Source organism: Numida meleagris, chromosome 2 (genome assembly GCF_002078875.1).
Source record: "Numida meleagris isolate 19003 breed g44 Domestic line chromosome 2, NumMel1.0, whole genome shotgun sequence".
Classification (NCBI taxonomy): Eukaryota; Metazoa; Chordata; class Aves; order Galliformes; family Numididae; genus Numida; species Numida meleagris.
In genome coordinates this window covers 57,786,491-57,806,486 of record NC_034410.1, presented here as the reverse complement: position 1 = coordinate 57,806,486, position 19,996 = coordinate 57,786,491, and the positions used below count along the sequence as shown (strand labels likewise).

At 41.7% G+C, this 19,996-nt stretch overlaps 1 long non-coding RNA gene across 34 annotated transcripts in view; it reads right to left on the bottom strand.

The window, feature by feature from the left end:
• The window catches only part of LOC110393160, a 267,894-nt gene that overhangs the window by 19,395 nt on the left and 228,503 nt on the right, over positions 1 to 19,996 (bottom strand). For 27 of the 34 annotated variants that reach the window (XR_002434842.1, XR_002434849.1, XR_002434843.1 and 24 more), the window contains 5 exons: positions 14,247 to 14,447; positions 13,319 to 13,453; positions 12,453 to 12,509; positions 3,816 to 10,192; positions 2,533 to 2,625 (listed from right to left, as the gene is read on the bottom strand). This is a non-coding gene — a long non-coding RNA (uncharacterized LOC110393160). Of the gene's footprint in view, positions 1 to 2,532; positions 2,626 to 3,815; positions 10,193 to 12,452; positions 12,510 to 13,318; positions 13,454 to 14,246; positions 14,448 to 18,420; positions 18,542 to 19,996 lie in introns of all 34 variants that reach the window. The other 7 variants (XR_002434837.1, XR_002434836.1, XR_002434852.1 and 4 more) reach the window with 7 other exon arrangements.

The following is a 19,996-nucleotide window of genomic DNA, read 5'->3' as shown; positions in this document are numbered from 1 at the left end:
AGGCTGTGCAAGTGCTTGCCAGAGAGCACTGTAGTTTCAGGGTTCAAGGCAATATACCAGCATGAAGAGGAGGTGTGTGGATGTGGAGGGGAGGGGAATAAAAACAACCCCATTCCATGTTTGCTGATTTTGAAATGTTCTTGGATGGGTTTCCAGGTAGAATATAGATACAAGAACGTGGGAGGCCTCCTTCATCCATACTTGGTTTTGCTATATGTTCATGGCCAGACTGTGAGCTGTTAACTCCTCTGTGTCTGTGTGCTGTTTTTCAGGCTTGCATGAAGGAGCTCAGCCAGTGTTCTGAGCAACTGGATGCCTCCTTGGTATCTGTAGCATGGTTCTAAACCCGAGCCATCCTGGCTAACATCTGACTGCAAAATTCAGCATAGACATGCAACTTAGCCTTGCACTCCTCCTAGGAATGCTTCCCTTCCCTTCCAGATACTCCTCTTGTGAGGACAAGGTGTTACTCTTCCTCACTATGCATATCACAGGGTGCCTTACCCTTAGAGTGTCAGAGTTGTTGGCTGAAACTCCATCGCAGCGAGGTGATACAGCCTGTGTCAGTCCTACTGAACTGTGAAAGCACCACATGCTAAACCATGAGTGTGACATCTGCACAGATCTGCATGCACCAAAGCATCCTGATGTGGAGAACAGGAGGATGTTCTGAGACAGCAGAGAGGAGCGTGTGGGACAGTTATGGAAGGCAAAGAAAAGACTCTCTCTCTGTTTCTTTCTTCACCAGGGAACCGGCTCACACAGCACTACAATAACAAGCACTGGCAGGCTGCCCAGCATCACTGTACTCTGGTTGTAAGTGAACTATGAGGCTCAAGCAACCTTCTGGGAAAAGCTCACACCAAATGTATTCTATGTTATGCTTCCCTCTCATTGTATTTTTTTTCCAAACCATTCTATTATATTCCTTCCCTGTTGCATTTGCGGATTTCTTTAAGATCCCTGGGAGCTGTCCTTTTGAAAACCAAACACTGGGTAATCAAATAGATTTGTTTTTTAGATAATAGAGATAAACTAATAATCCTCCTCTCAGAGACTGCCCTCTGACCAAAATCAGGGCACAACTCACTCAATGGTGGCATTTCTGTTTGGGGGACTTACATAAAATCAAGAAGATGAGAGAGGCACAGAGAGAAACATGTTACCAAAATGCTGTCATTATCTATACGATGCACATCTTCCACGAAGTGAAAGCCAAAAAAGAGCAGACTTTACAATAACAGTGCAATAAAAGGGAAAACATTCCAAAGAGCATGTTCTCTGTTTGATCTGGACCTTTCAAAACAATTCTGACATGATTTTACATGACAACCCTGGTCACCTCACAGATGCTAACTGTAACATCCAGTGTAAACTTAACGGGCATGCAGAGATTTTAGTAGAAGCACATGAATCTGTAGCACTTGCAGAGTGAAGGGAAGAGTCACTTGTTCTGTGCTGCAGGCACAGTAAGATGCGGCCGTTTTTACCTGTGGCTATCTCCCAACATTGCTTCTGCAGACTCTTAAAAAGACACATTTTCTAAGTTTGTGTTCCAGTTTCAGCTGGGACAGAGGTTTTTCTCCCTTCATAGTGGCTGGGTGTGATGCTGTGTTTTGATTTTGGGAGAAGAACAATGTTAATAACACATCAATGCCTTAGTTGTTGCTGAGCAGTGGCTGCACATAGCCAAGGACATTTTGATTTCTCCTACTGCCCTGCCAGCAAGGGGGCTGATGGGGCACAAGTTGCTGGGAGGGAACAGAACCAGGACAGCTGACCCAAAGTGGCCAAAGAAATATTCCATACCATATGACACCATGCAAAAACTTTAAGAAATGTATGGAGTTGGGTGGGGGGCCAACTGCTGCTCAGGTATGACTGGGAATTAGTCGTCAGGTAGTGAGCAATTGCATTGTGCATCACTTTTTTTTTTAAATATACATTATTATCATTACTATTATTATTCTAATTTTCTCTTCCTTTTCTGTCTTAGTAGATAGTTTTCATCTCAACCCACAAGCTCTACTTCATTGTTTTTCATTTCAATTCTCTCCCCAATCCCACCTTGTGGGGATAGTGAGTGAATGGCTGTGTGGTGCTGAGCTGCTGCCTGGTTAAGCCACAACAGTTCACAAAAAAATACTGTGAACAAGCTGGAGATAATTTATCTGAAAAATAAGATAATTCATCTGAAAAGTCAGTCAGTTGAAAGCTGGGTAACAAAAGTAGGTCCATCTGTACGTAGCTAGCCCAAATACACATCCCCCATTGCCTTGTAAATACAAATACTGTGAACTTATAATTTACTGTTGTTGATACTAATTAATTTTATTGCATTAATGCCTGGAGGCCTTTGCTAGGCTCTGTGTTGCACTGCATGAGGTACCTACACATAGGAAGTTTCTGCCTCAAAAGGCTTAGGGGTTAACTTAGGGTCTTTGTGCAGATGTGATGGCACTGTACAGAGAGCAAACTCACAGCAAACATGAAACAGTTCATTCAGCTTTGATTTGCAGTGGTATTAAGTACCTGTGATTCACAGAGACCTAAGTAGGAGTTTTGGGTGTTCAGCACTTTTGAAAGCCAGACTGAAGTTCCTTGTTATGCTGCTGACAAAAGGACCTTAGAAATTAGAGACAGAAAAGACTTATTAGGTTATCAGGCCAAATTCATCCCAGAAGAAAACCTATTGAAGTCAATGGAATTTCATGAGGGATTGATTTACCACAGAAAGATTGTTCCCTATAGTATATTTGATAATGCTTTGTCCTATACAGGCTTAATTAGCTCTACATTAGTCAAGGTACTGTACCGTTGTTTCAATCAGCTACCCTTGCAGAAAGCTGTCTCTAGCTATCCTTGTCCATGCTTCCCCTCCCACCCTCATTCCTAGCTGCCTTTTACTCACCCCCTCATTATTTTATGTCTAATTTGGCTAATGAATATCTCAAACTGAGCCTTCTTTCACATTTGAGAAAGACCTAGCCTGTTGTGTTTGAAAAAAAAAAAAAAAAGACAAGGAAGGGAGAACAAATTCTTATAGAGAGAAAAGCAAAGGTGTTTATGAAACCTTAAGCTTTTCTTTGTCACTCCATCAATCCACATACAGCTATGAAGCCAGGCTACAGTTTTTCACATTCTGAATTAAGGTGGGCATGAGCACTTTAGTCTTGCCTTGTCTGTTTCATCACTGACTCCTTGTGCTGTTAGAACACTTCACTTGTCAAACCTCTACTTCACCACTACTACAATTGCTATAGTCATTCACACGTAAAGAACTTCTCATGTTTCTTCACAGAAATTGGGAAAGCATTTTAAGTTCTGTAGTGGAAAAGCACAGTAATAAGAAGCAAAGGACTGCTGCCTTCAGTACTACTGTTGTGTTGTTGTTTTTTTAATCATCCTACCACAAACACTCATCTGTTCTCTGAGTCTTGTCTAGTTTATTTTTTTCTACTTTCTTTAATGAAAGCTCTAGCAAAATTACAGGGAATCTGTAATTTATCCTTTCAGTAATCCAGTTACAACTAAAGCAACTGTGTCTAGAATAACAGCAGAAACTACAGGTTCAGTGCTACCTTCTGCCAAAGAAAAATACGTCCATAACTAACAAACTCTAAAACCACACTGGATCAGTTACAAAATCCCATCTACGTAAAGACGTGTGTGTTCACTTCTGAGTCACTGTATCATCTGATCACACAAGAGGCAACGCAGTTTACTTGAGGAATGTCAGGAGGAGCAGGATGTAATTAAAATATGATCATACTTTCAATTTTCTTAAAGCTCATCTGAAACAGGCACACACTCACTTTAACATTAACCATGGAGCTTAATTAAGCTTCTTCTGATCCTGCCAGGAGGGTTCCGTGTTGTCTTCCTGTGGTCATTTCATCAGCCAGGGCTTTTCATGTAAGAATGTGCTGCATGCATGTCACAGCATGGGATCTCATCGCAGACACCTGCTCTCAGCCTGTGAACACAGATTTTAATCCCTCTCCCTGCAAAAAATGGTGACAGAAGGGCATATGATTTAATTACTCATGCATGTTCTCCAAGCCAGGGGCCACAGCTCTACTTGTTTCACATGGTTTGTGCCATTTTGGGGGGGGGATCAAATCAGATGGTTATTAAAAAAGGAAAAAGCTTCGACATAGACTTTGCTTTGCCATTTGATGAGAATGGTTGCAGAAAGAACTGAAGAAAATATAGGTATGATAAATAGAGTCATAAAATTATTGGTGATTTCTTAAGCTCTCACTGTGAAGATATGAAAGCTAAACTACACTGTGTAACTTTGCACTCCTCCACTGCAAGACCCCAGATGCAGCTAAAATTAACTGATAGCCACCTGTAGCATTCTGAGGAAGGTAACAGCAACTTAAACTTACGAAAGACTTCAACTAAGTTAAATCTGCACTGGTGGTTATGTTCCCCTTGGGTGCTGGTAGGGGAAAAAAACAGGAAGATGAAAGAAGAGGTATAAACTTCTAGCTCTGCTCAAACAATGTATTTATTAAATCACTTCAGTCAAAATCATTCACCAACTCCTGCAAAATCCAATCACGGACCAAAGCAAAGCACCGCTAAATGAAACGTTATATATTGTATCCGGCAAGCAATCACCATACTTGCATTCTGATTGCCCTCAGCAGCACCTGCATTCTTTGATCACAGTCCTTTTATGTGATACTCTGTATACAAAAGACCAAGCCAGCAATTAGCCATTCTAGCGCTGGGTCCTGAAATCCCTGCAAACGCTCCAGTCCTTTAATGAATTCCTAAATGGAAGGAAGTTGCAAACAAAGTTCAGCTTGCGTATTTTATGCCAGTTTCCCACAGTACTGTAGAGGTTCTTAGAACTTAATTAATGACACTAGCCTCCTGTACGCCTTCCAGAGTTTTAGTGGAAATTTTACCGGTCACTTCAGACTCTGACATCTTTTGGACAATTGTCCTCAGAACACTGGGCAATCTCCCCAGTCTTCGGAAGGAAAAGGCAAGACTGCTGCTAATCATGACTCATCCGTATCAATGGGAGGGACAAAAACCGGAGGGACGAGATGTGCATCATTTAAAGTAAACCAGTTGTCAGTCGCACAGTTCCACTGAAATCCTATGCATTGTATAGGAACCAAAACGGGGGGATGAAAATGAAAACTGCAGCCTAATATACCAGTATTTGGGAACTCTGCCAATGCCCCTAATTAAAATTTTGTACTAATCTCTTCAGGGAATCCAAGAAATTCTTTCGGAAAATGGAACACTCTTCTGTGCACATCCAACTACTTATCCTGTAAAAGCGAATATAAAGGAGATTGTATACGATCAGACAGAGGTCAGTGGAGTGGAAAGGACAGTGTGAAAGCTACAGGAAACAAGCCATCTATGAACAAAAATACTGGAATTCCTTCCTGAACCCTGACTCACACAATTTATAATTTTCCTAGTCCTGGTCTAAAGATCATTACATCAATGGAAAGACTTAATTAGATTTAGTGGGTTTTTAATCAGTCTCCAAAACAGGAGAACATAAAATAGGTATTTAAAACTACAAGGTATGCCAACATGTCCTTTCCCTTCCTTTCCTTTTGTCCTACCATCATTAGAGAGCCTGGAGAGAGTGGCCGGACTGGAGAGGATCTGGGACAGCACCTCTGGCATTGGCTTATGGGCAATAAACAACACATTCATCGCTGTCAGAGATGCAATTAGAGATGAAAGGAAGGAAAGAGTTGGTAATTGGTTGGTAACTGCAGAGGGATGGCATTCTAATTAAGTATTTTTAAGAAGAGACAGACAAATTTTGCTTTTATTGTTAGTAAAAAAAAAAAAGAGCCAAAGTGAGATTTTAGGAGCAAAAACAGGGTGATACGCAGGTGAGAAGGAAAAGGGAATACGGTAACCAGAGCAAGCAGTCATGAATAGTTTAGGTTCACCTGACTGGAAGAAGGGACAAGATAAGTAGGAAGTATGAGAAAAGCCATAGATGACAGAGTAAATGCATCATACTGTATCAGTTTTTCACTTTCCCTTTGAAGAAACCAGCAAGGTTCTATAAAGAAAAATAAGTGAAGACAGTAGGAGAGACCTATGAAAGATGAATCCAGGCTGGCTTTACAATGAGTAAATCATCAGTTTAGCTATGCAACTGAACCTCATAAGTCAAGCAATCTTATCCTGAGCTCAGGTTATTCAAATCTAGGGCTTTTGTTCGGCCAGTGTGAACTACAGTGTTCAATCATTGATTGTCTACCACTTTCCAGCAGGCCCTGGTACTCATGCAGATTGACTGATCTTAGCCAAAGGGTAACAGAGGCACAAGCACGTGTGACACCCACTCTTTGCATGGCTGTAAATGACTACCTGAAAATCAAGACAGTAAGAGCTCAGTTCCCCCAGCTAATTCTCCCGAGTGAGCAAGATGTGCTGTGAACCCAAAGAGGACCTTAACTCAGATCCATTTGTCATTGAAAGAGCTTTCCCTCTTCTTCTCGGCTTACAAACAAACAAAACTTCCTCTCTACTACCCTTTTCTAAAAGATCTCTCTGTGACTAAGCCATTTATGTGCCTATATTACATGTAATTCTCTGATGTCAGATGAGATAACAGAGATAATCCTCCTAAAGGATTTGCAGCATTATAGATTACAGCTTCTATTTGTATGTTGTATGCATTGCCTTCAAGAGGTCTTGAGTGATGGTATAAGATCTCTGCATTCAGATTATAAGATATTTGCATTCAGCGCTGCCTAATTAAAGGTTTAGAAACACCAACAAACCCAACTAAGTGACTGGCTGTTCAGATCCTGCTGTTCTCTTAATCCTTGCAAAGGTAAAATACTATTGTGGTCATTGGGATCCTTGCCAGGGTAACAAGATTTAAAGCCATTTTCCTTGTGGGTTTTCTTTTTTTTAATGTTGTTGTTTGTTTTGTTTGTTTGTTTTGGTTTTGTTGGATTTTTTTTCACTTGCCATTTCACTATGAAATAAAATAGTCACTTAGGAGACAGAAGAATTGATTCCAGACAGAAGTAACCTCTGTTTCACTGTAGCTTGTCCAAGCCAAGCCAGAGTAGTCACTTAGTACTTACTGTACTTGTTTGTTTTGTTTAATATCTCTAAACTCTTGCTGATACGACCAACAGGAATTTCACCATTGGGTTTTTGGGGTTAACTTACAGCTCCGAGCCTACCTAGGGCTTAAATATGCAGATCATTTTCTGGATCTTCCTGAAAGTGCCCTCACTATGATCTCTCAGGAAAAAGAATACTTAACAGCTGAACTGCTGCTCCAGAACTCCACAAGAATATGGCATTAATACTTAGAGGTGGCAGTAATTACTAGGAAGACCTCTAGATGCATTTCCTGCTGTGTAAAGCATGCTCTTCTGAAGAAGGAACTGAATAATTTTGGGAAACACAGAGGAGTTCTGCTTAGCAACTTCACAATATGACTGTTCTGATCCAAGGCCAACTTTGGCTCCCAAGCCTGGAAGACAGTGTAGCTGACCTCAGCGATGCCAGATGGTGTGAAACACTATTTGCACAAAAGTATATCCTGCTTACCACATGTGGGATATTCCTAGAAGGAACGTGGTTGATAAAGAATTTGGGTGACATTAACACAGATGCCATGTACAATGTTCTTTTGTCTAATTATTAGCATATTTACATTTCTTGAATCTTGCAATGATCATTTTTTAGGAGAAATTTACATGTGCTCTTCAGCCATGGTATGTCAACCTCTACAGCAAAAACCTATGTTCTCTAGCCTCACCCACACTCTTCCTGCTGCAGGTGAGCTCCTGAATGGATCAGCAACGTTCAATTAACAACAGCTGTTGCCAGTGTTGGACAATGATCTACATCTTCAAAGAAGTCTAAGCACTTCCTGATTCCATTTACTTGCAAGAAGCAAAGTAGGCAGCATAATTCTGATACATACAAGCAGACAAACATCTAATGGAAATTTACCTTTAGCAGCTTGTGCCTGCGTGATTTAGGAAGTTACAGATCTCAGCTGTTTGTTGTCTTTCTGACTCCCCTGGATGTGTTGAAATCACCACTGTGACAGCCAAGATGAAGTAGCTGACTGTGTGAGCATTTCTCGTCCTTCCTAATCCACAGAAAAACTACTTAGCTTAAATCACCGCTGACAGGAACTAACTTCTTAAACAGGTTTGAACTTGATCCTTGTTGAGCTCATCTAACTGTGCCCCAGATTGCCTAGTTCAGCTCAAAGCAAGCACATGTACCCTATTATCAGCAGTGGCAGCTCTACATCAGTCAGCAGCTGGCAGACGGGCCCTTGGGGACTTTTTTAGCCAAGGCTAGTGCAGCCCTACGGCTGCTTCGATACATTCTCTGTGCACAAAACAAGATATATCTCTGTGCAAATGTTGTTATTGCACAATGGGTGTCATTGATAGTGGGAAAGAGACAATGCTTGGGAGCTGGACGTGTTGTTCCAACATCATTGGGCTTTTTATACGCTCTGATTAAGGCCCTTTACTTAGAACTGCCATCACACTGTTGCTGGCTACTTTAAGTGCACAGAGAATATCTGAAATCCCTGTTTACCCTTCTTTAAAGGGTGAATTGAACTGTATTTCAGTGCTTGAATTTCTAGAGTTTGTGATATTGTCTTAATGTACATTCTGGCTTATCTATATCCAAATACATATAGATCTACACACAAACAGGTACGTCCACAGTACCCATCTTTTCAAGCACTACATTCATTTTCTCTATTAGATCATTCAATTTCTCCACCGCATTTCCTAGTCATAACTTCACAGTTGTCAGCAATACTTGGCCTTTGACTCCCTAACAGTATTTCTCCAGCAGCAGCAAACAGGCCTGTTAGGCAACCAGGAAATCTAAAACAAAGGAGAATACGGGACAGACAGAGGAGCAAGTGGAACTAGTAGTCTAAAGGCTCAGAGAAAGAAATGGAGAGGCTGAGAATGAGAGCAGCACCATTTGGGAAGATTTGCTCCCAGTGTGGGAAAGCAATAGCAGCCAATATTGTCGGGGCCAGTGTTCGGATCAAGGAGGAGTTCACTTCTAGTACAGCACCAGCACAGGGCTACAGGTCATAGCATCCCAAATTTAAAACATGATTCCCAACTAAACACAAAGGCAGAACATAGGAAATAGTGGAAGGGATTAATTTCCTAAACCTGGATGTCTCTTTCAGATGCTCTAGGTCTCTCCTGTGCTACCAGTCCCACGCCAGCAACTCAGGTACCTCAGATCTCTACATTTTGGCACTGATTTTTACCTGTCATGTCCTGTTATAGGCCTTGGCCCCCTGCCTTACCCCTGAGGACACTGAATGGAAGTTATCTTCAGCCAGAAGACAGCTCCAGCCAGCCTGAGGCAGAACAGCTCTGCTGTGACCCAGGTTACAACTGCATCCCACTGATGGATCTGACTCAGGGTAGTGGGCAACTCATCCCCCTGCCTGGCTCAGCCATGTGGCCAGCTAACAACTTACAGAAACCGTTGCTCCCTGTCGCATGTGTTGAAGGCAAACCCTGTGCAGATGAGCATTGTCATTTCCCACAAACACAGCTGTATGCCTCAGAAGAAACAGCGTAATCAAGCACCAGGCATCCCCCATCACAATAACGACGCAATCAAAGCCTTGCCTCAACACAGCCTTTTTTTCCTACCCATCCCATCTGGTTCTGCCTGGTTTCTTTCAGTTGCTGCCATTCCTCGCTGAAGCTCTCAAGTGGCCTTGACAGAAATGTCTGAAGAGTTGTGATAGGAGCACCTACAGCAAATAAATAAAGCAATAAAAAGAAAAAATGAGAGAACAAGAGGGACATGAGCTGTTCAGAGGCTTGAAGGCCAGCCCATAGAGTCACTCAGTCTAGACTCCAGATGTGAACACAGAGCCTCAGCGAGTGCAATACAGGACTGCGTAAATATCTCAGCCAGATGTCTCAGGGCCCAAGCTACAAATCCTCACAAATGGTGACAGAGTTGGCTGTTGCTCTTAGCAGAGCTCTGCTTCCAAGAGAATCAGTGGTCATTCAGTCAGCAGCAGTTCATTTTCACTGCCAGATGGGAGGGAAAACCAGGCTCAGAGTTGCAGTTAGTTTCATAGCAAGCTCAGCAGTTGGTGGATGGGTCATGGAGCCCTCTGTGGGTACTGAGGTTAGCTCAAAATAGCAGCCTGGAGAAAGAATTGAAAAATTATAGTAAACAGAAAAGCACATGATCCCCAAATCATAAATAGCCTACAGAAATGGGCTGCCATGTTAGGCACTGGAATTCAGATTCAGATCTTCAAGACACCTTCAACTGGTCAGCTAAGTTTACACATGCTTACTGTAATATGACAAACATACATTACATTTCAGTTGCTGGAGACATACATGCATTACACTGCCTGTAAGTATGCTCATATCCGCATTTTCACAAAGTAAACACCCTTCTGCCTGGCTTTCAAGCTCTCAAAATTTGCCTCCTAGGAAGATGCCTCACAAAAACCATGTGGAGGGAACACAATCACCCTTCCCATCTATTATCTCCCCAGTCAGGCTCGAACTGGTCTCACCTCCCTCTTCTGCCTGATTTAGACCAGAGAGCAGAGCCCGTCTCTCCCAGGAGCATCTCTAACCACTAGGCTGTAGTATATTTTAAACCAAAGCTTCCCAGTCTCTTGGATTTATCCTATACTCCATAAAATACTTAATTATTTATTGCAGCAAGGTCTGGGACCTGGGGATCTGTAGTGAAAGTCCTTACGTAATACACCCTGTCACTGGCTCAATTTAGGAAATATCAATTTATGACCCAGATTCTGTTCAGCAAGTCAGTCAAAAATTGAAACTGGCTGAATAATTTATGAGATGATTTTTAAGCAAAAGCTCTGAGTTGGGTTACTCTGATTCACAGAGATAACATTATTTATGATTTTTTGTTCAGACATAAAGCATGACCATGTTTTAGGATGGCCAATAATTGCCCCAAGATTTGCAGTAGGATTGTTTCATTTGCATCTTTTAGACTGCCAATAGAAAAGTTGACTCAACAGTAAAAGAAAAGCTTTTGAACCAAAGAGCCTAGATCAATTTGACAAAGAGATATGAACTACTGTATCAATCTCCTATTCCTGTAGATGCAGTTAGACTCCGAGATTGGGCCCACTGGAGAAATATTGAAAAAGGCCATTTTTTCTCTTTATTCTTTAGACCTAGGCTCACAGAGATAACCTGGAGTGAAAAAAAACATGAGGATAAATTGCATTACTATATTAAGTCATACTCGTTACAGGCTAACAATTCACATGTGAGCAGTAGCTGATACAGGGTGATGGGTTAGGCTGACATGGCAAACTGTTTGGGAATCTGAGACCCAGTTCATAGCTGCTTTTCTCTCATTCCTATGATTCGAAGGGAGGTTAGATATCTGTCAAAAGACATTCTGAACAACATCCAGTTCCCATTTGGTTTATTTCCTGCAAAGGATGCAGGACCTTACTCTGATTTACACCTGCACCACGTGTGACCCCCCACACCTTTGCTGGGATCCACTTAGTTCTAAACAAGAAGTATCCCAAGATGCCACATTCAACCCTGGATCTAAGTCAGACTTATCTGAACTGATAGGTGTATGGTTTTACAGTTCCATTCATTTTCCTCTCTATCTTGAACAACACGATCCCCGAAATCACAGCACAGAAAGGGCTGTGCTGGACACATACCTTCTTTTCCCTATTATTCTGCACTTTCTTAAGAGAAAAGGCATCAGATATAATGGTCAAAATAAGAGTTAATTCCAAAGTCTAAACAAGCTCATTAAACGATGTATTCAGAGCACATCGTGGTGTTCTTCCACCTCTTTGGTAATGAATACACAGCTTCACCATGGCTGAAAGTTAAAGGGGATATTTCTCCTGGCAGTACCCCCCAGGTCCCTTAGGCAGGCTTATCCAGCAATTGTGTTGGCAGTTTGGAGTTTTTCCCAGGGTGTTCTATGGCCAGGAATGCTACAGGCCATTTTATTAAATGTCAGTGCCCACTGCTGATTAATTTTGGAAAAAAAAAAATCAATCTTAGAATTTTTTTTCTTCTGCTCCACATCATAAACACATCTATTTGAAGATCTTTTCAGAGGAGTTCCTTTATTTAGGAGTGAAATTGCATGGAAGTTCCGTACTTGTAATCCTACTGTGCATTACTGCCTTTCCCATACCAAGAGACTGCAGGTTTTCCATATCTTGCCCTCAAATACACAGCATTGTTGCAGCCTTTCTTTCATCACAAACTATGAAATGCCTGCTTCGGTGTAGAAATAGTTAACTAGCAAACAGAAATGTAAGGTAAGTGAAACTTTTGCTATATGGATCTCAGAGAGATAGAACTCGGGAAAAAAAAGTAGGAGCTGAGATACAAGTTCAGGCAAGGGTGCACAAATTTCAGAATCCTTACCTCTGTCCCCAAAGAAATCAAGGTCCCTCCAAACCACAGACCACAGCATGTTCCTCTCTGTGAAAGATCAGATTCAATCTGCTATTCACGCAAATGCAGTAGACATCTGACAGTCTCAAAGCTGCATTCCTCAATGCCTGTGGCCATATCAAATTTTTGGGAACACATGAAGAACCATTTTCAGAAAAATGGTGCTTCACTTAACTCTTTGACTCTCAAAGAATGTTTTGTCTTCCTCTCTGTTTTGTGAAGCGCTGTCAACACTTACAGTGCAGTTTATTGTAAATACACAATAATAACAACTGTGTGCATTCATCTCTGATTCAATTCCTATGTAAATTTATGTTAATATGTATGCAGATTAAGTCTGCCGCCCTTGGTCCTGGAAAGTTGTCAGAATGACACATGGGTTCTGAAAAGGTTGTGTACTACTGATCTGCAGTTTTTCCATAGCATTTCTGCAAACCAACAACACAGAGACGGTGGATATTTCCCTTCTTTTTTTCTGGACAAATCAGTGGAGTCTTCTAGACAAAGTTGAAATGTATCAGCCTCTGAAACCATGACATGAGCATATTTATTTCTATTTCACAGTAGAAGAAATGGTCACAGGTGAGTTCTTTGGAGAAATGGGGTGACACAATGGATTCTTGCTAGTGAGCCTTCAAGAACCAATGTGCCATCTTCTAAATAGAAAAGCATTTTTTCTCTCTGATATTCAGTAACTTCTAAAGCAACGCTTAGAGATTATGGGTAGTCCTTATTTTATCCCATCAAAATTACTGCAGCTTTTAAGAGTGCTCAAAAAGGATACATATTTTATTCTCTCCTTCTCAACCTCCTGTTAAACACAGAAATATACTGACCTTCTTCTACCTGTGTGCACAGCCAGAGCCATTCTGAGCCCTCAAGCCACACCACTGGCAAGGTACTGGAGTGCTGCAGTTTGCTGCTCTCTGCTTTCCTGCCAGGGATGTTTGGCTAGCATGCTTGCTGGTGCTCTGCAGTAAATAGAAACTAATCTTTAGTTCATCCCGAGGCCTGAGTCCCTAAAAGGCTCCCAGACACTTCTTAAATAATCACAACGGGACACAAATTGGTACTTCAAGAGATACATGTGCTCTTTGCACAGGGATGTATTTCCAGTAATCCAAAAGGAGATGGGGAAATCACTATCAGAAACAGCAGGCGCTACAATTGTTGGCTTGGAAGATACACCAGACAACAAAAGTCCAGTTGCCAGAAAGTATTTATACTCCTGCAGTTCACAGCTGAGGACTCGATCCTGACCTTTGATACACAAAACAGATTTGCGCTGCAGCTGGAAACCCGGCTGTAGCGTTTGTGCTTGGAAGGTAAGATTGTGCCCAGAGCTGATAAAGGTGAGCTGAGTCATCGTTTTTGGACTCGAGCAGCAGTCTCCTGACCAAAATCAGATACTGCCCTGCTTCCGCTCTAATAAAGCTTTGTGGAATTTGAAGGCAAGTGGCTTTTGGGAAAAACACATAAGAACAGAACTGTACCCCAAACAGCGATAAGGAACTTCAGTCGCCCATACTGTTCAGGCCTTCCAGCTTGTTTGAAGACTGACACTGGGACAAACCCTTTCTTCTCCAAGCTCTTTTATTTGACTCCATTTGAGAGTGTTATTTCACTCTACTTTTTTAATCTTGTTTTATTCAAGGCAATCTTAGCCCCAAGAGCAAAACAAGTACAATAAAAGCAATTAAAGTGTGGATGGAATCTGTGTTTTTTCTTTGAAATAGAGCCCACATCAGAAAGCTTTCCACATACCTTTTCCGGTGTAGGTTCCATAATGACATCCCATCAGGCTCATTCACACCTGGTTGCAGAAGTACTGTGGCTGGGATCCAATGCTGCTTTGCTGCCTGCAATAGTTGTTGTTGGTGATTTCATCTCAATCATTTTCTCTCTTTCCACCTCTCATGCAGCTGCCTGCCTGTCTTGATAGGACCAAAGTGTAGCTCATGGAATCTATATGATAATCACAAAAATAGTTATTTCTGCTGAAAAAAAGGATTTAATTCCCCCTCTAAACCTTTGCAGATTGCCAACTGGGGGTGTGAAACCAGCTGGCAAAAGATGCGTTCATTTCAATTTCATGACTTTCACATACTGCAGCTTCCTGACTTTAAATGGTTCCTCCCCTCTCTAATGAGAGCACCACGGCCTTGATTAACAGCCCTCACTTTAAAGAAAGTTTTGAAGAAGCTTCCTTCCATGGTAACTTCTCTGGGGAAATCTGACAGCCTGCTCAATCCAGACCAGCTGAATGCCTCTTCTTTCACAGCATGAGCATTTGTCAGAGAAAAAGAAGAGTCAGGCTTGCTGAGGATTTGTATCCCTGGGTACTCTGCAAGTAACTTGCACAGCAGCGTGGGAAGGAAGCTTGAAAGTAGTGCTGGTAAAACAGTGAAAACTAATTTCATCAATGTTTTCAAAATGTAAAGCCTTGAAATGGACTCTGTTTTCCTTTTTAACTTTTCAAGCCTTTTCTTATAAAATGCATTTTTATTTAATGAAAACCTCGTCTTCAGAATGTTGCCTGCCATTTTTTTTTTTAAGTCTAAATATGATGGACTGGAGAGATCACTATGCAAGCAAAACATGGGAGAAAAGCCTGTTGTTTTATAACAGTTAATCACAGAGATAAGAAAGGTTATTCCACAGGAAAGAGTCCTTTCCTTCAAGCCAGGCAGAGCCATCTAGGTCACAGTCCGCAAATATTATATTGAATAGTGATTTAGAAGTGAATATTGAAATCAAAGGTATCATCCACAGAAAGGTACTATTTGCTTGCAGATTGGCCTTTCAGACTCTTCCATCCACCTGAGTAGCCAACAGTTGGTAGCAGAAGGCCTTGAGCATAACTGAGTCATCAAATCTGTTCTTACAGAGGTTTTAAATGGTCTCTATGAGGAGGCTTGTTGAAAACCACTGCAGTATACATCCTCCCTGGCCATAACCCAGGATGCTCTCACTTTAGGGCCTTGCTCCCTTTTCACATATCTCTCCTGGGAGACAGAAGAACAGCAGGGCCCGTTCAGCGTAAGCCTACTAACACAAAGTGTGCACCCAATTGGCAGTCACGTGCACGCTGCAATGCTGTGCAGGCCACTGCATACCCATAGCTAAACTTAAAAAACACCTGTGAAACAGCAGTGGTTATGTCGACACAGAGTTCAGAAAATCTGCATGAAATGGTAAGGTTAATTAGCTTGTGCCAAATATTGTGTTGCCGTAACTGGACTCAACCAGTGTTCCAACCAGTTTAAAACTTCCTAGCTGTTTTTGTACCAAGAGCTATCACAGTAGCTGCCGCTTGCAGGAAAATGGCAACATGCTGCTACTGACCTGACAGCCCCAGAGGGCATGACCTGAGTTGGGGTTAGACCAGCTTTTGTTTAACATTTAAATGAAATTTTGCTGTGCTTCTGTTTATTTCTATGTTTTCCCCCCACCGGCAGTCAGAATGTTTCATTTACATTCAATGAAAGCAAGAAAAGAAAGAGACAGAAAAAAAAAATCAACTCCAAACAAAAGCTCTCCCGAAGTTCATAGCATTACCTGAGTAGCAAAGCAAGTGAAAAAGAGTCAAAAGTTCCAAGTGCAGAACTCAGATTCTGCAGCTCTCTTCTGGGGAAGGAATACATTGCATCTCAATTCTGCTGTGCCTACCGATACTATCTGTAGAAAATCTATCATCAATTGAAAGAGGGTTGCATTCATTGTCATTCATTGCAATTAACATGATTTGATTATATGTACAGTCATGGACTTCCTTATGAAACAGAGAGACAATACAAATTCCTTTACTGATGCTTTACAGAACCTTTAGTAGCTCTGTCCTTTACATATCCATTTCCTCCCTTCTGTTGTTTCAGCTAATAATAATTACTATAAATTTACCTTAAAGCAAACTGTGGCGTATATCTCTACACTCTCATACATGTATATAAACCACACACACAGATACATAGATGTTTATGTATTATACGCACGCACACATATATATGTAAACATATACACAAAGCCCAACAGTGAACAGCAGAATTTACCAAAAAAACAAGGAAAAACTGGCAAATACAGAAACAGGAGAAAACTAATACTTGATTTTGAGCTTAGACATCTAGTATCTTTCACATTTTCTTCTTCTGTAGTAATAATTCTGTTTCTAGAATTGTGAAGTTTTCTTCCTGCACTTTAATACCTTGAGGGAGATTGGCTTTTGGAAGACCTTATTTAGTTGGGGTACTTACAGAAAATGATCTGACTAGTTTGTAAAGATGGAAAGAATAACTTTGAAATCAAGGGACTGAAAAGAACAAGGCTAAAGTAAAGGTCCATGATCCTCAAACTACATGGAGAAGATCCTCCTGGAAACTGTACTAAGGCACACAAGACACAGAAGGTGATAAGAGACAGCCAGCATGGCTTCACCAAGGACAAGTTCTGCCTGACCAACCTAGGGGCCTTTATGATGGTGTAACTGCATCAGTGGACAAGGGTGGAGCCACTGATGTCATCTGTCTGGGCTTCAGTAAGGCCCCTGACACGGTCCGCCATGACATCCTTCTTTCTAAATTGGAAAGATAGGCATTTGATGGGTAGACTGTTCAATGGACAAGGAACTGGTTGTGAGATCATACCCAGAGGATAGTGGTAAATGGCTCAATATCCAGATGAAAATCAGTGACAAGTGGTGTCCCTAGGGATCAGTACTGGAACCAGTGCTCTTTAATACCTTCATCAGTGACATCAACATTGAGATCAAGTGAACCCTCAGCAGGTTTGCTGATGACACCAAGCTCTGTGGAGCAGTCAACACGCCCAAGGTACGGGATGCCATTCAGAGAGACCTAGACGAGCTTGAGCAGCGGGCCAAGAAGAACGTCATGATGTTTAACAAAGCCAAGTGCAAGGTCTTGCACCTAGGTTGCAACAACCCCCGCTACCAATACAAGCTGGGGATGAAAGGATTGAGTATAGCCCTGTCGAAAAGGACTTGGGGTACTAGTGGATGGCAAGCTGGACATGAGCCAGCAATCAATCCCAGCAGCCCAAAAAGCCACCTGTATCCTGGGCTGCATCAAAAGAAGTGTGGCCAGCAGATCAAGGGAGGTGATCCTGCCCCTCTACTATGTGCTGGTGAGACCTCACCTGGAGTACTGTGTCCAGATGTGGAATCCTCAGTACAGGAAAGACATGGACCTGCTAAAGCACATCCAGAGGAGGGCTACAAAAATATCCAAGGGATGGCACCTCCCCTATGAGGACAGGCTGAGAAAGCTGGGGCTGTTCAGTCAGGAAGAGAAGGCTCTGGGGAGACCTGATAGTGTCCTTTCATTATCTAAAGGGGAGCTACAGGAAAGAAGGGGATGAACTCTTTAGCAGGGTCTGTTGTGATAGGACAAAGGGAAACCATTTCAAACTACAAGAGGCAAGATTTAGATTGGATATAAGAAAAAAGTTTTTTATGATAAGGGTAGTGAAGCACTGGAATAGGTTGCCCCAGAGATATGCTGGATGCCCTGCCCTTGGAGACATTCAAGGTCAGTCAGGACTCTGAGCAACCTGATCTTTCTGTTGGTGTCCCTGTTCATTGCAGAGGAGTTGGACTAGATGACCTTTAAGGGTCCCTTCCAATGCAAATGATTCTATGATTAAAGCAAAGTCAGTGAAAAGTGGTAATAGCTATGGAGTCTTTGGTATTGAACAGGAGCTGAAAAGGACAAACAGGTTCAAGGTAACAGTGCCTGACCACTGGCAGCATACACATTCCCACCAACTCGAAGGAGCATTGGTTCAAGGTCAGAAAGCGTTGCTAGTGTTGTAGTTTCTTATCATGAAATAACTCTCTCCATACATACTTGTTTCTAATAGCAATATGGATGCAAATTTCCCTCAAGTGAGGGGTAGGACTGAGAGAGCAGAGCATGCTTGATACCTGTTTTAACAGATCTCCAGCAGATTGTGGTTTGGTGCCAGCCTTTCCATCCCTGAGACTTAATAGTAGGTCTCTGATCATCTCAAAAGGCTCTTCTTTCTCAATGTAAATTTAGGAGTCTCTACAACAGTAATAACAATATATTTCCAATTTTATCTAGTCTGTGCCAAACACCATGAAAAGAAAATAAAGAAATCTGCAAGTAAACGCTGTACCTCATAAATAGAGCCTGGAATCATTAGCCACATTAAAGATAATAAAAACAAGACTCTTCATCTGGAGAACCTATGAAGTTGCTACTTGTGAGGCCTCATTCAAGTTTTACTCCTCAACAGCCAAAAATGACAGGAAATGAAGCTGCTTTGCTTCTTCAATGCATTAGGAGCTTTTAATCATTAATACAACATACAACCAGAGCCAAAGCTCTACTAATGGACTATGCTACAGGCATGGGGGGGTATGAAGTCCATTTCCAGATTATTACTAGAGGTTTAGTGTTGAAGTATGCCCTTGGTGCACTGTTAACGACAGTATTAGAATCTCATGCTCCAAACCCAAGGCTGAATTAGCACTTCATTATGAACAAGAAACAACTGTTATATAAACCAATAAGGATGTACATATACCAACCTAGAAGACAAGAAGGACACGTCCCTCATGTACAGTACAATTGAAACAGTAGCCAATGTAGCAGTCATCCCAGGATCCTAACTCATAAGAGAGCCTTTCAGAGCTTTCTGAAAAAGTAAAACGTAAACTAAAACGTAAAGTAAAACAAAACACACTAAACATTACACCAGCATGTTGAAGGAGGAAGTCAGCGCTCCAGGACTTCTTCCTGAATTCCTTGCCTTGCTTGGATAGCAAATGCAGCTACATAAGTCCATATGTGCTTACTCTGTTGTCAAAAGATATTTTGATTTCCCTGACCAGTAAGGGGGCAGCTCAAGCTGATGTCTCTCAATCTTTTGTCTCACAAGACGATCCTATTATTACAGCAAAGGGAAAGTATAATTGATGAGAGAGAAGGATCAAGGGGTAAGGAGATAAGTTTGACCTTCCATATGTCTCTTCTATAGCCTTTTGGAAGATCTCACTGAATGGCATTTTCCCTGACCTGTTGGAGAAACTAGACCCGAAGTCTTCCTTGTCTCCTCCCAGAATCAGAAGCCCTTGCACTGAATATGGTCTTGTTTTGGTTGCCCAGTCCTGAACAGAATGCCATAAAAATGATACAGCATGGGATCCTTCTCAGAAACTTTGTGGCAAAGGATCCCAGAGTCCAAACATTTCCTCTCAGGCATTTTATTTTCAATGGAACCTGGCTTAATGCAAGAGGCCTCTGTAGTCCAGCTGAATGCCATTACATAATTAAGCATAGGAGCCAGGAAGTACTCTTGAGTATGGCAATTTTACTGTGTAAGATTAAAATGTTATTCTTCCTTTCAAAAGGCATAGTGCCTTCATTGTTGTAATACCTCCATGCAAGGGATCAAATATAATATTGATTATTCGTTACCACCTTTAAAGAGGTCAGTTAGCTTCTGGAATTCAGAGGCTTCTTGCAATCTGAAGT